This window comes from Apium graveolens, chromosome 11 (genome assembly GCF_009905375.1).
Source record: "Apium graveolens cultivar Ventura chromosome 11, ASM990537v1, whole genome shotgun sequence".
In the NCBI taxonomy this organism is placed as follows: Eukaryota; Viridiplantae; Streptophyta; class Magnoliopsida; order Apiales; family Apiaceae; genus Apium; species Apium graveolens.
The window spans coordinates 23,311,871-23,326,293 of record NC_133657.1 but is presented as its reverse complement, the minus strand read 5'-3'; the positions used below and the strand labels follow the sequence as shown (position 1 = coordinate 23,326,293).

Below are 14,423 nucleotides of genomic sequence, written 5' to 3'. Positions count from 1 at the left end.
TCATGCCATCTTAATCACTATATACCACATACCTCGCATGACAATATATAAATACTCACACTTTATGACCCCACACTTATCACACACACATACTTACAGGTTATTGTCTTGGAAACGAACCATTCATTACTAGAGTAAATTAAACCATAAAGTGATAATTATTACAACCCAAAAGTAATTAAGTCTTACCAGGGAATAACCTTTAAGTAAGGCTAGTCCGTCGGCCAAATATTTGTTTCTTATTTATTACCTTACATAAGTCATACTTATAAATAAGTCGGACTAAAAACAACTGAAAACCAATCCAACTTATTCGGTCTACCTGTGGTACAACACCAAACATCCTACGGAACAGCTGGTCGTTTCCTACCCGTTTCCTGGCTGTGAGTTTCATGATAGGCATCTTCATTCACTGTTGTGTTGTGTCAATTAAAGAAAACAAGTGTGAGCTATAATGCCCAGCATAATAATGTACAGTATGAAATGACTTTATGATAAACTCAAGTAAAACGTCATATATGATAATTATATTTTATTCAAAAATAGTTTTCCTTGGTGATACACACCTTCTTATGATAACAATCTTTTAATGGATTATTATCCTGCGAATACCTTAATGGTAAACCCGGCACCTAGGCTTGGGTTACGGTATTGCATCACAATTCCAATTGGAAGAATAGGATATTCGTTGGAGCCACCGCATACGATGATCAGTCGTACTACGGAAATAATAACATTTTCTACTAGTAGAAGGACGACACCTTCGTATCCCGGTTATCACCCTAGCCGCATTCGGTATTTATATGCTTCCCCATTCAGCCCGGGTATATTTTGCATACTTCGTATGTCCTTCAGTACACATGGTACCTTCTCATACAGAAAATAAATTTGGTAGTCTCCCCAGTCCATGAAGTACTGGATCTCTACCCGTCCCTTGTCCTTTTTAAGAATCCTATCATCTACTTGGAATCATCGAACTATATCGAAGTTCCTCCAAGCGTTTTACTTGTTGATAGACACTACTTTACCTCATATATATATATATACTTCCGAAAGTTTTCGGAGTAAGTACTAAGGATGTGAGTTGACCGTTATCAACAGATAAGTAAATAAGGGGGAGTTTCTTTTGAAACTATATTCAAAATATTTAAAATAAGTCGAGATAATATTCTCCGACGATCTGAAATTATTCGAATGATTTTCCGAAAAATCAGAAAGTATTTTAAATCAGGTTTTTTTTTATGATTTCTAAATCATAAATAAATCATTTAATAAATAATACATAATTAAATATTAATCAATAAATAATTAAACCTCAAATGAGTTTACTTTAAAATAATATTTAAAATAATATGTCTCAACTAATTTATGTTTGAGTAACATAATAATCTTTAATATTTAATCGAGGTTGAAATAATTATAGTTGAGGTAATACGATCTTTGGAAATTACTTTAATAAAAGTTCGAGGTGTTTAATTTTCATAAGTGGACGTTGAGTCCCTTAAAATGTACTATTATGGACTTTTAATCATCCTATACTATCGTTGGAATAATTCCTGGGTTTATATTTTAAAATCCCGACCAACTCTCGGTCTTATAATTATACGTCACGCTTATAGCGGAATTAAGCATTTTACGATATATATTTATCGTATAACATCGCTACATTATGCGAAAATTCAATTACTATGTATCATTCTGATTGTTGCTCCAGCTGAAGTTAGGATGATTCCAGTCGTCAAGATGATAAGTGTCTGGAGCTGGTTGCTGTGATCTCTGAAAGTTGCTCACAAACTGAGTCGAGTCACTAGATATAGCGCATTGCTCCATCACATGCGGACCTGCACATAGCTCAAAAACACTGGTTATCTGTTTAACACCATAGTTAGCCAGAGAATCGATCTTCATAGACAATGTATTTAGTTGAGCAATGATAGTCGTAGCTATATCCTCTTCAAGAACTCCTGCTACCTTGCCATGTGGACATCTCTGGGTTGGATACTGATATTCATTAGCAGCCATCAGTTCAATTAGATCATAAGCTTCCTCATAGCTCTTTGCCCATAATGCTCCACCTGATGCTGCGTCGAGCATGGGTCTCGAATGTGCTCCCAACCTGTTATAGAAGCAAGTGATGATCGTCTAATCAGGCATTCCATGATGAGGGCACTTTCTAAGCATCTCCTTGTAGCGCTCCCAAGCTTCACACAAAGATTCTCCCGTTTACTGCATAAATTGAGTAAGAGCATTCCTCATTGCAGCTGTCTTCGCCATAGGGAAGAATTTAGTAAGAAATTTCTGAGCAAGATCCTCCCAAGTAGTAATTGAACCAGCTAGTAGAGAGTGTAACCAACTCTTAGCCTTGTCCCTTAGAGAGAATGGAAACAGTCTCAGCTTCACAGCATCTTCAGAAACACTGTTGAACTTGAAGGTGTCGCAAATCTCAATGAATCCCTAATGTGCATATTGGGATCTTCCGTTAAAGAAACCCCAAACTGGATTGAGTTCTGCACCCATTGAATTATGGCAGGCTTGATCTCAAAGGAATTAGCTGTGATAGCTGGCCTGACAATGCTAGATTGAATATCGTTGATCTTGGGTTGAGAAAAATCCATCAAGGTTTTCGTTCGTGCTGCTGGATATCCCATTGTAACGAGTAACTGAAACACAAATAAATAAACCGTGAAAGTAAAAGAATCTGAGTCAGTGAACTTTAACGACCACTGATGACAAGCATATAAACTAAATAATTAACACCGAGTCCCCGACAGCGGCACCAAAAACTTGTTAGGGCGAAAACACGCGCTAATATTCACGCAAGTATACGCGTTCGCAAGTAGTATAAGATATAAATCAGATTCGTTCCCACAGAGACTGGTTTAGGTTAAGTTCAATTTATGCACCTATGCAAAAATGTATGGTTATCGCTCAATGCTAAGACAAATAACAAATTGGGTTTTTATTAAACTAAGAGATTATACTAAATAACATTAACTAAGAGAATTGAGGTTGAATTAATATATATGACAGACATGGGTTCCTAACTTCATTAAATACTTCATTCAATAGCCTTATTGTTCTTAACCATAGCATGTAATGGTGATGACACTAATCAGATAACACGAAACTAGTAAACGCCAACTTTCGTTGTACGAATACCCTACTACCAAGCATCCACAAAAGAGATTGAATCTGAATAGGCACCAATTATATTGAGACCCTATATGTCTATAAAATTTGACAACATAATGGTTTAAGCACAAGTTATCTATCTTGATTACATAGGGCAAGTAAGATGGTTAAAATTACCTACGAATCATGCATAACAAATACATGAACCATGCTAGCATGGCAAGTTCTAAACCTCTATATTCACTGTCACTTCAATAGAGATTAACATGCTATCTTAAATGTTAGATACGCACATAAGACGAATACGCACAACCAATATTAGGATATCATACAATCACCACATACCAAGATATCAAACAATTAACTATTGAAATCCATAAGTAAATCCGCTGGAACCCCATGACAACGATTAGTTCATAATTGAACTCATCGTCATCATGGGTTCTAATGAAAGCATGGTATAAAACAAGGTCTTAATAAACTGAATAATAATTAAAGTACGAATAAACGAGATCTAGGTTCAACAAGAATGAAAACGAGCATCCAAAGTTACAACTAATTCAAAGAATTACAAGTTGAAAATAAGATCTTCTTTTTCGGGGTTATTTTGTGCTTCTAAGTCTTTTTCTTGGTATCCCAATCTTCTCGGATGATGAAAACCCTTTTTTTAATTATATATAAGTCCATATTGGACCTGGACCCTTAAAATCGTCAAATTCCACTCAAAAAGGCTTTTTTCAGCGAAGTCAGCCGCGCATCAGCGCGCGGCCGCGCGGCATACCAGGCGGGCGCCTCCACCAGCAGGCGGGCGCCTCCTCCAACAGGCGGGCGCCTACAGCGTGTCTGGAAAAAATCTGATGAATCTTATTTTGGCCATAACTTCAGTTCTACTCGTCAGAATTAGGCGATTCAACAGCCCACGCGAAGCTAACGAGATTCTCTACAACTTGACAATGGCCTTGGCTTCCAAATCTGATCAATGTTCATCATATTTCCTTTAAATTCTTCTTTCTTCATTTGACTGATACCTGAAATGCAATAACACAAAAACACATCATTATACCAACAACTTGAGTCCAAAACACCAATTTAAGCTAGTAATGAAGCGTTCCAAGTGGATATAAAATCCACTCATCACACCCCCAAACTTGAATCGATGCTTGTCCTCAAGCATAAACAGACTCAAAACTACAAAACAAACCTAATGCATGAATGCAACTACGTGAATGCAACTAAATGATAATGCAATTGATCCCCTCAGAATAACCATAACCAAATGAATAAGCCAATGCCTCTAAGAATGCAATGACTTAAAACAGAGTTTGAATAAATCCCACAAACCAACTCACAAACCAAAAACGTGCGTGTGTGGAATGCTTAACAGATATCTCTCGATACTAGATCAATAACCATAACTAATCTATCATCGAAACAATCAAAAGTTTATAAATAGAATAGACAATAAACACATTATGACTCACAACACCTCCTTTCTACTAGAGTTATACAAGGATTCACACTATTATTGAACACATAACAAAGATGCTTATTTGACCGTGCAATGAATGAGGTCCCAAAAGACTTATACAATAATACCCATGTAGTGAGCGTTAGGTTAGCGGATCCCAGACTATAAAAGCCTTAGGTCACTAGGCACAAAGTCCCCTAGAACTTAATAACTCGAATATTAAAGAGCTCACTCTGGATCAATTATGCATAAACACATACTTTTTTTCTTTTTTTTGCTTATTCTTTTTTTTCTTTTTTTTCAATAATTTATGAATGAGTGTGTTTCGCTCCATCTCATTCATCCCTAGACTACTTATAAAAATATGAGCCGGCTACTAGCCATTTGACGCCTAGCCTTACAATAACGAGCAATGAAATCCAAGTTTTTCTCCAGATAAAAAAAATCAGTGTTTTTACGTCATTACGAGAATATCACAAATTCTAAATATAACCAAGTGATTAAATCTCAACAACAAACAAGTATGATCATGATCTAGATCAAAAGCAACCCTATAAAACTTTATGAAAATATTTGTTTCTGGCATACAAATCAATTCATTAGGACTTAAACATCCCTCTATTCGTCATCACCACACTCAAATCAACATCAACTTATCAAATATCATAATTCATCTTAAGGGATCATACTAAATATGCATGTAAATGTAACTATATGAAATCACATAAAAACAAACAAATATGTCCTAAATGAACAATCATGCAAAAATATGAATGAACTGCAACTAAACATGCAATATGAATCTATATAAATCTATATGGATACACACACTACTAATCCTTACATTATCACCCCCAAAATTAAAATTTTCAATGTCCTCATTGAAGGTAATAACAGGGTCGGCCCTTGGGTAAGGCGACCAAGGCGGCCGCCTAGGGCACCACCGCGCACAGGGGCACCAAAATATTTCAATAACATATGTATATAGGTGTATTTATTTTTTATATTATTTATTTTTTTATTTTTTATACTTTAAAATACAAATTTTAATTAGAATACATTAACATATATGTGATTGGGGGACATATTAAAATTTTAAAATATATTATTATCTTTGTGATAACTTTATTTTAAAATTAAAATATAATTTACTTTAATTTACTTTAAAAATATAATTAATAAATTTATTTAATAAACAAAACAAAGTAAAAATGTGAAAGGTTTGGACAAAGTAAAACAGCGATGGGAAATTCTCAAGAAATTTGTTAACGGCCTAACATTAAATCCACTGTGTGCAACAAGATGGGAAAGTCACATCGAAAGCGTGAGAGCGCTAAGATTTCAGACTTCTAAACTAAGAGATGCATTGCTTCATCTTAATAATGTAACTCAAGACTCTATGATAAGATGTGAAGCTAGAAGTTTAGTTGAAAATGAAATTGAGAGTTTTGAGTTTCTATTTTCTATGTGCATCTGGTTTAACTTGTTAAATATCATTAATGCAGTTAGTAATTTCTTACAACTTGAAGATATTGATATTGATATTGCATTGTCAAGATTGGAAGAACTTATAAATTTCTTTAATGAGTTTAGAGAAACTGGTTATGACTCTTGTAAGAAGGAGGCAAAAGAGTTAGCTTTGGAGTTGGATGTGGAGCCTGTGTTTCCTGAAAAGTGAAAAATTTGTAGGCTTGTTCATTTTAATGATCTTGGGTTTACTGCAGCTGATGATGATCAGAACTTGAGTGCTGAACAAAAATTCAGAAGGTATTATTTCTTGTATATTGTTGATCAAGGTGCTTTTCAACTCAAAGAACGGTTTAAACAGTTTCAAGATTATAAGGAAAAATTTGGGTTTTTATTTAACCTGAAGAAGCATTTATCTGGTGATGATGAGGGGTTAAAATCTTGTTGCATGAAGCTTGAGAGATTTCTTAGACATGATATGCGATATGATATTGTTGGCGCAGAGTTGTTTAACGAGTTACTAGTGCTTCGAATGGTAATACCCGATGAGATAACAAAGGCAATAGATGTGCTTAATTATTTAAGTTCTAGTTCAAGACAAATAAATTATCCAAATGCTTGGATAGCTTATGGAATCGTTGTGACCATTCCTGTTACAGTGGTAGAGGTGGAAAGGACATTTTCTAGATTGAAATTTGAAACTGATCAAATCTTATCTCCGCTCTTCGATGTCTGAAGATAGACTTAATGGATTGGCTTTATTGTCTATTGAAAGTAAGCTGGCAATTTCTCTAGATTACAGCAAAATCATCGAGAGATTCACATCTCAAAAGCCTAGATAAAAGTTTCAAAATCAATAAAGGTAAACTCATTTTATAACTTTATTTTGACATTGTTGTGTACTAGTAATGATGACTGTTCTATATTCATGATACTACATCAGTGGCTAGTGGCTTGCAGGAGATTATTGCAGAAGGTTGAAAACTTGGATATTCAGCGTACAACAAATTCATTATATTCACTTGCTACTTTAGATTCAAGTAAGTTTTCTTTTATACAATGAATATATCTTATTGTGATTTTTTGGTTATGAATATGGGGCACCATTTTTGAATCCCGCCTAGGGCACCCAAATACATAGGGTCGGCCCTGGGTAATAATAAGGATTTCAGGCATACCTAGTCGTTGGAAAGATCACCCTCCTTGGGTGGAGAATCAGGTGGCCAATCAACCTCGCCACCAGTGTCTCGGAAAACAGTACCGAAAGCGTGTGTCAAATCTTCAGTAAAATATCAGGGGATGACATGCATGGCCTCCATACGCCTAGTCAATCTTCTATTTTGTGCATCACCAACACCAGTCCTATCAACTACCTGTTGCACATGAGAAGAACCCTCTATAGGCACGGGAATATCCAATCCATCCACTCTCTATATCATCAAAAATATATCCCAACCCCTTATCATGGGGTGCACTTAAGAATGAATAACTCAAGTGATCTGGCATTCGGTTGAGCTCAAGTGTGGGAGCTTCTTCAATAAATGGTTCAAAATCCTCCTGAGAAATTTTCAACTCTGCTAACCCAAGAGAATCGAATGGCAAATCCAACTTCCTCATCCACGGAGGTGCATTCAAATCCTGCAATTGCTCTGCTCCTTCTTTATCTTCAGAATTTACTACAGAGTCGACCCACTCTACTTTAAAACACTCTTCTTTAGTTGTGGGTAACTTTATTTCCTTGAACACATTAAAAGTGACCTTTTGATCGTAAACCTTCATCGAAAGCTCTCATTTTTGCACATCGATCATAGTTCGGCCTGTAGCCAAGAATGGTCTTCCCAAGATAATGGAAATCTTCTTATCTTCCTCGAAATCAAGAATTACAAAGTCGGCAGGGAAGATGAGTTTATCCACCTTGACCAAGACATCCTCCACTATACCCCGTGGATAAGAGAGGAACGGTCAGCTAGTTGCAATGACATGTATGTTGGTTTCGGATCAGGCAGACCAAGCTTCTTAAAGATAGATAAGGGCATAAGATTGATGCTAGCTCCTAAATCACATAAACACTTGTCGAACGATAAGTTTCCGATGGTGCAAATAATAGTGAAGCTTCCAGGATCTTTAAGCTTCGGAGGCAACTTCTGTTGCAGCACAACACTGCATTCCTCCGTTAGAGTAACAGTCTCTAAGTCATCGAGCTTCACTTTCCGAGAAAGAATACCTTTCATAAACCTCGCATAGCTAGGCATCTGTTCAAGAGCTTGAGCGAAAGGTAGGTTGATATGAAGTTTCTTGAACACCTCCAAAAACTTCTCAAACTGCTTATCCAGCTTATTCTTCTACAACCTCTTAGGAAAAAGAGGTGGAGGATAGATCTGTTTCTCCCCTGTATTAGCCTCATGAGGAGTGTGTTCCACAATAGTCTTCCTTGGTTCCACCCCTGCGTCCTTCTGCACTTCTTCTTCAGCCATAACTACATTTTCTGAAACTTGAGATTTTTCAGGCTCTTCGTCTTGCTGAATTCGGGGGATTGTGACTTTTCCAAACCTTAATGTGATGGCGTTCACCTGTTCTTCAACTTCCCTCTTGCGTAGATTTGTTTCCTTATCACTAGGAAGCGTTTCTGGTGGTCGATTCAATAAGGCATTAGCAATTTGCCCTATTTGGTTCTCCAGAGTCTTGATAGAAACAGTCTGACTTTGGCATATAAGAGCCTGGTTTTTACATATAAGCCGCAACTCCTCCAATTCAGATTTTTCATTCGAAGATAGACATGCACCATGAGTTTGTTGTTTTGGTGTAATTTGTTGCTGAAAACCAGGAGGGTTGAATAGCTTATTTCCAAACTGCTAAAACGGCTGTTGCATCGCATTCTGATTGTTGCTCCAGCTGAAGTTAGGATGATTCCAGTCGTCAGGATGATAAGTGTCTGGAGTTGGTTATTGCGATCTCTAAAAGTTACTCACAAACTGAGCTGGGTCACTAGATATAGCGCATTGCTCCATTACATGCTGACCTGCGCATAGCTCAAAAACACTGGTTATCTGCTTAACACCATAGTTAGCCAGAGAATCGATCTACATAAACAACGCCTTTAGTTGAGCAGTGATAGCTGTAGCTGTATCCTCTTCAAGAACTCCCGCTACCTTGCCCTGTGGACATCTCTGGGTCGGATACTGATATTTATTAGCAGTCATCGGTTCAATTCGATCATAAGCTTCCTCATAGCTCTTTGCCCATAATGCTCCACATGATGTTGCGTCGAGCATGGGTCTCGACTGTGCTCCCAACCCGTTATGGAAGCAAGTGATGATAATCCAATCAGGAATTCCATGATGAGGGCAATTCCTAAGCATCTCCTTGTAGCGCTCCCAAGCTTCATACAAAGATTCTCTCGTTTGCTGCGCACATTGAGTAAGAGCATTCCTCATTGCAGCTGTCTTCGCCATAGGGAAGAATTTAGTAAGAAATTTTTGAGCAAGATCCTCCCAAGTAGTAATTGAACCAGCTGGTAGAGAGTGTAACCAGCTCTTAGCATTGTCCCTCAGAGAGAATGGAAACAGTCTTAGCTTCACAGCATCTTCAGAAACACCGTTGAACTTGAAGGTGTCGCAGATCTCAATGAAATCCCTAATGTGCATATTGGGATCTTCCGTTAAAGAACCCCCAAACTGGATTGAATTCTGCACCCATTGAATTATGCCAGGCTTGATCTCAAAGGTATTAGCTATTATAGCTGGCCTGATAATGCTAGATTGAATGTCATTGATCTTGGGTTGAGAAAAATCCATCATGGCTTTCGTTCGTGCTGCTACATCTCCCATTGTAATGAGTACCTGAAACACAAATAAATAAACCGTGAAAGTAAAAGAATCCGAGTCAGTGAACTTTAACGACCACTGATGACAAGCACATAAATTAAACAATTAACACTGAGTCCCCGGAAGCGGCGCCAAAAACTTGTTAGGGCGAAAACACGTGTTAATATTCACGCAAGTAGTATAAGATATAAATCAGATTCGTTACCACAGAGACTGGTTTAGGTTAAGTTCAATTTATGCACCTATACAACAATGTATGGTTATCGCTCAATGCTAAGACAAATAACAAATTGGGTTTTTATTAAACTAAGAGATTATACTAAATAACATTAACTAAGAGAATTGAGGTTGAATTAATATATATGACAAACATGGGATCCTAACTTCATTAATAACTTCATTCAATAGCCTTGTTATTCTTAACCTTAGCATGTAATGGTGATGACACTAATCAGATAACACGAAACTAGTAAACGCCAACTTTCGTTGTACGAATACCCTACTACCAAGCATCCACAAAAGAGATAGAAGCCATATAGGCACCAATTATATTGAGACCCTATATGTCTATAGAATTTGACAACATAATGGTTTAAGCACAAGTTATCTATATTGATTAAATAGGGAAAGTAAGATGGTTACAATTAACTACGAATCATGCATAACAAATACATGAACATATGCTAGCATGGCAAGTTCTAAACCTCTATATTCACCGTCACTTCAATTGAGATTAACACGCTATCTTATATGTTAGATACGCACATAAGACGAATAAGCACAACCAATACTAGGATATCATACAATCACCACATACCAAGATATCAAACAATTAACTATTGAAATCCATAAGTAAATCCGCTAGAACCCCATGACAACGATTAGTTCATAATTGAACTCATCGTCATCATGGGTTCCAATAAAAGCATGGTATAAAACAAGGTCTTAATAAACTGAATAATAATTAAAGTACGAATAAACGAGATCTAGGTTCAACAAGAATGAAAACGAGCATCTAAAGTTACAAATAATTCAAAGAATCATAAGTTGAAAACAAGATCTTCTTTTTCGGAGCTGTTTTGTGATTTTAGGTCTTCTTCTTGGTATCCCAATTTTCCCGGATGATGAAAACCCTTTTTTTAAGTATATATAAGCCCATATTGGACCTAGACCCTTAAAATCGTCAAATTCCACTCAAAAAAGGCTTTTTCAGCGAAATCAGCGAAGTCAGCCGCGCATCAGCGCGCGGCCGCGCGGCACACCTGGCGGGCGCCTCCACCAGCAAGCGGGCGCCTCCTCCAGCAGGCGGGCGCCTTCTCCAGCAGGCGGGCGCCTGCAGCCTGTTTGGAAAAAATCAGATGAATCTTATTTTGGCCATAACTTGAGTTCTACTCGTCAGAATTAGGCGATTCAACTGCCCACGCGAAGCTAACGAGATTCTCTACAACTTGACAATGGCCTTAGCTTCCAAATCTGATTACTTTTCATCATATTTCCTTTAAAAGCTCATTTCTTCATTTAACTGATACCTAAAATGCAATAACACAAAACAGATCAAAATACCAACAACTTGAGTCCAAAACACCAATTTAAGCTTGTAATAAAGCGTTCCAAGTGGATATAAAATCCACTTATCACATATCCACACTCTATATCCCTAAACCTAATCTCATAATAAGGTTTCTGACATGACTTCACAACGTAAAATAACCGGTGGAAAAGCTTCAGGGTCGGCTGATAACCGTATTTATTATAGCAAGAAATAAACCAGGCCATGGACTTAATACTATTCGGGGTAATCTGCATTGGAGAAATCTTATACACATATTTACAAAAAAAATTCAAAAACATATGACAACGAGGACTCCACCCGAACCTCAAGTGCTTCATCCAAACCGGGACAAAGCCGTCAGCAGGCCTGTGGTAGATCCGTTCATGGGGAGTTGATATATATTTTTTATGTAGATCAGATATGTTGCAAAAAAAATAACGTTTGCTTGCTTCTATAAAGAATTTAATAACCAAGAAATAAAACTAAATGATCGATTTGTTTAGATTGCTTAAATAAATGAATCACCCACAAACTAAACGAAATCTGGATAAGAAAGTAAAAAGGAATTAACCACCAACTTTCAAAGGTTTGCAAGTGTAAACTCACGATTTTAATCTCATCAAATTATCTGTCTCAAAAGAAATAAAAGACTACAATATATGGGTATATATATGCTAGGAAAACAACCTAAGCCCATTGGGAATCCCAATCAGATTCAAAATCAGCTACTTAACTAATATTTGAGTCCAACTTGAAAACCCATCAAAAACTTAATTTGTATAGGAAATTACATAAAAACCTACTCTGAATAGGAAATTACATAAAAACCAAATTCAAGTAGAAAATTGTAACACCCCCAGATCCGGGGTCGGGGATCCGGGTTGTCACGGTCTTTCTTTCCACAATATCACTTCACTTAATTAATAATAAATAACCTCATGCTGTGACCCCACACTAACACACACCACAACCCGTTATAGTCTCAGAGATGAAATTGAAATAAGTACAAGTCTTTGAATCCACAATTTAAAATTATTACAACCCAAAATGATTACTTGATAATTTACAGTTAATTGCCATTATCTGCCACAAGTTATAATTATACATAATTTGATTCTCAAAGGTAGATGGTCTGAACTATAATGGATCTACCTCTGCAGCTATAGCAGCTACAACATCATCGGGAAGACGCGGGACGCTTCCCACGCGCTTGCGCTGGGTCTGCTGGAGTCTGGCCATCTCTCCTAACTGTTGTTGTGTGATGAAGAAATAAAGCAAGAGTGAGCCTTACAGCTCGCAAGATAATATGTAGTGATAACAATAATACAAGTATCTAAATGGATACTTACTAGAATCTTTATCGTGTGTAAGATAATTACTTACTAGATATAAGTAAAAACAAGGAATGAAGTTACAAATACTTCCCCACACTTATATCATTTATAAAGCTACTTGAACTATCACCGTTCAAAGTATTATAAGATTCACGAGGTCATCCCATAGATGAGACCACAAATAAAACTTGAAAATATTTGATCTTTGAAATATTTTGAAAAGAGATGAAGTTACGAGATACTTCATTCAATGGATACACCAATAAAAATGTTTGACCCTGTCAATGCTTCGGCAACCACCCATTAGTAGCCTTTCGATCGAAATGCTACGGGTAGTGTTGCAGAATTATCCAAATGGATGATGAACTCATTACGGGAGTTTACCGCGCCAGGAAGACCACTTACGATGATCAGTCGTAGTAGTACAACCCCACCATTTTCTACATGTAGAAGAGAACCTGTCGGATTTACTTGTCAACCGAACACTGAACTCCTAAGGAATGGACCGCCTTAGCAGAACTTCCAGGCCATTTGGGCCAATATAATAAGGCTGGGCCGGCGCTACTCGACCACTTACGCCACTCCTAGTTCAGATGAAATCCATGACTCTGAAATGTAAAGCTCGTTTCCCCCTTTCCCCAAGTAGAAACTTGTTGATACGGCTCCAACAAGAAGTCGTATCTAGTTGGAAAGGAAAACTCACCGATATTTCCCAGGCGATGCCTGTTAATGGATTAACTTGTTCCAAGAATTTTACTTCCCGAATATTGGGCAAGTAATCAAAAACTCTTTTACCAAGACAGCAACCTTGTTGCGAATATAAAACACACCACCGAGCTGGATCCCCCATGTTTTGAGCGAGTATTTAAATCCCCTTTTTAAAAGGAAGATCTTAAATATAAAAATAGTTTTGGGATCCGCTCTAACTTTTGAAAATCATTTTAAAGACTCGAAAACACTTTAAAGAGTGTTTGGAGTAAAACTGATTTAATGAAGTAAATCAGTCCCCAGAATATTTAGAAAATGACTGAATGTTAATATTTAAATAATATTCCCATAAAGAATAATCTTTATAAAAATAATTGAAGTAGAAGTATTAAAACTTATACTTGAAACGAGTATTAAATAACCAAAGATATACTTATATGAAAGTACTATCTTTATTTGAATAATCGAAAATAAGTTGATTATTGACACCTTATTCTTTAATAAAATAAAGAATATACCTCGACAAATAATCGGAGTCATAGATCCTCAAATGAATATTCAAATAATATTCATTAAATAATATAAACTGAGTCATAAGCCTTCGAATGAATATTCAAATAATATTCAATAAATAATATAAAAGAGTCATAAGCCCTCCGATGAATATTCAAGTAATATTCAGATAAATAAACAAAAGGAGTCATACGCCTTCGAATAATATTCGAAATAATATTCAATAATAAAATAAAGTTTAAAGTTATCGAATAAACCTTATTCGATTAATAGTTTGGAAAAACTATAACCATATATATATATATAATATATATATATATCCATATCCATATATACAAAAATCTACTCGGGATCCTCGACTCCCGGTTTTAGAAAATATTTTCACCTTTGGGTCCCTATACTAAGGGTATATGCAAGTTACCGCT

At 36.4% G+C, this 14,423-nt stretch overlaps 2 non-coding genes across 2 annotated transcripts; both read left to right on the top strand.

The window, feature by feature from the left end:
* Positions 1–2,152: 2,152 nt before the first annotated feature.
* Positions 2,153–2,259, top strand: LOC141699265 (small nucleolar RNA R71). Its single transcript, XR_012565740.1, has one exon. It is a non-coding gene; the product is annotated as a small nucleolar RNA R71 (small nucleolar RNA).
* Positions 2,260–9,397: 7,138 nt separating this feature from the next.
* LOC141699408 (small nucleolar RNA R71) lies at positions 9,398–9,504 on the top strand. Its single transcript, XR_012565874.1, has one exon. It is a non-coding gene; the product is annotated as a small nucleolar RNA R71 (small nucleolar RNA).
* The last annotated feature ends 4,919 nt before the right edge of the window (positions 9,505–14,423 follow it).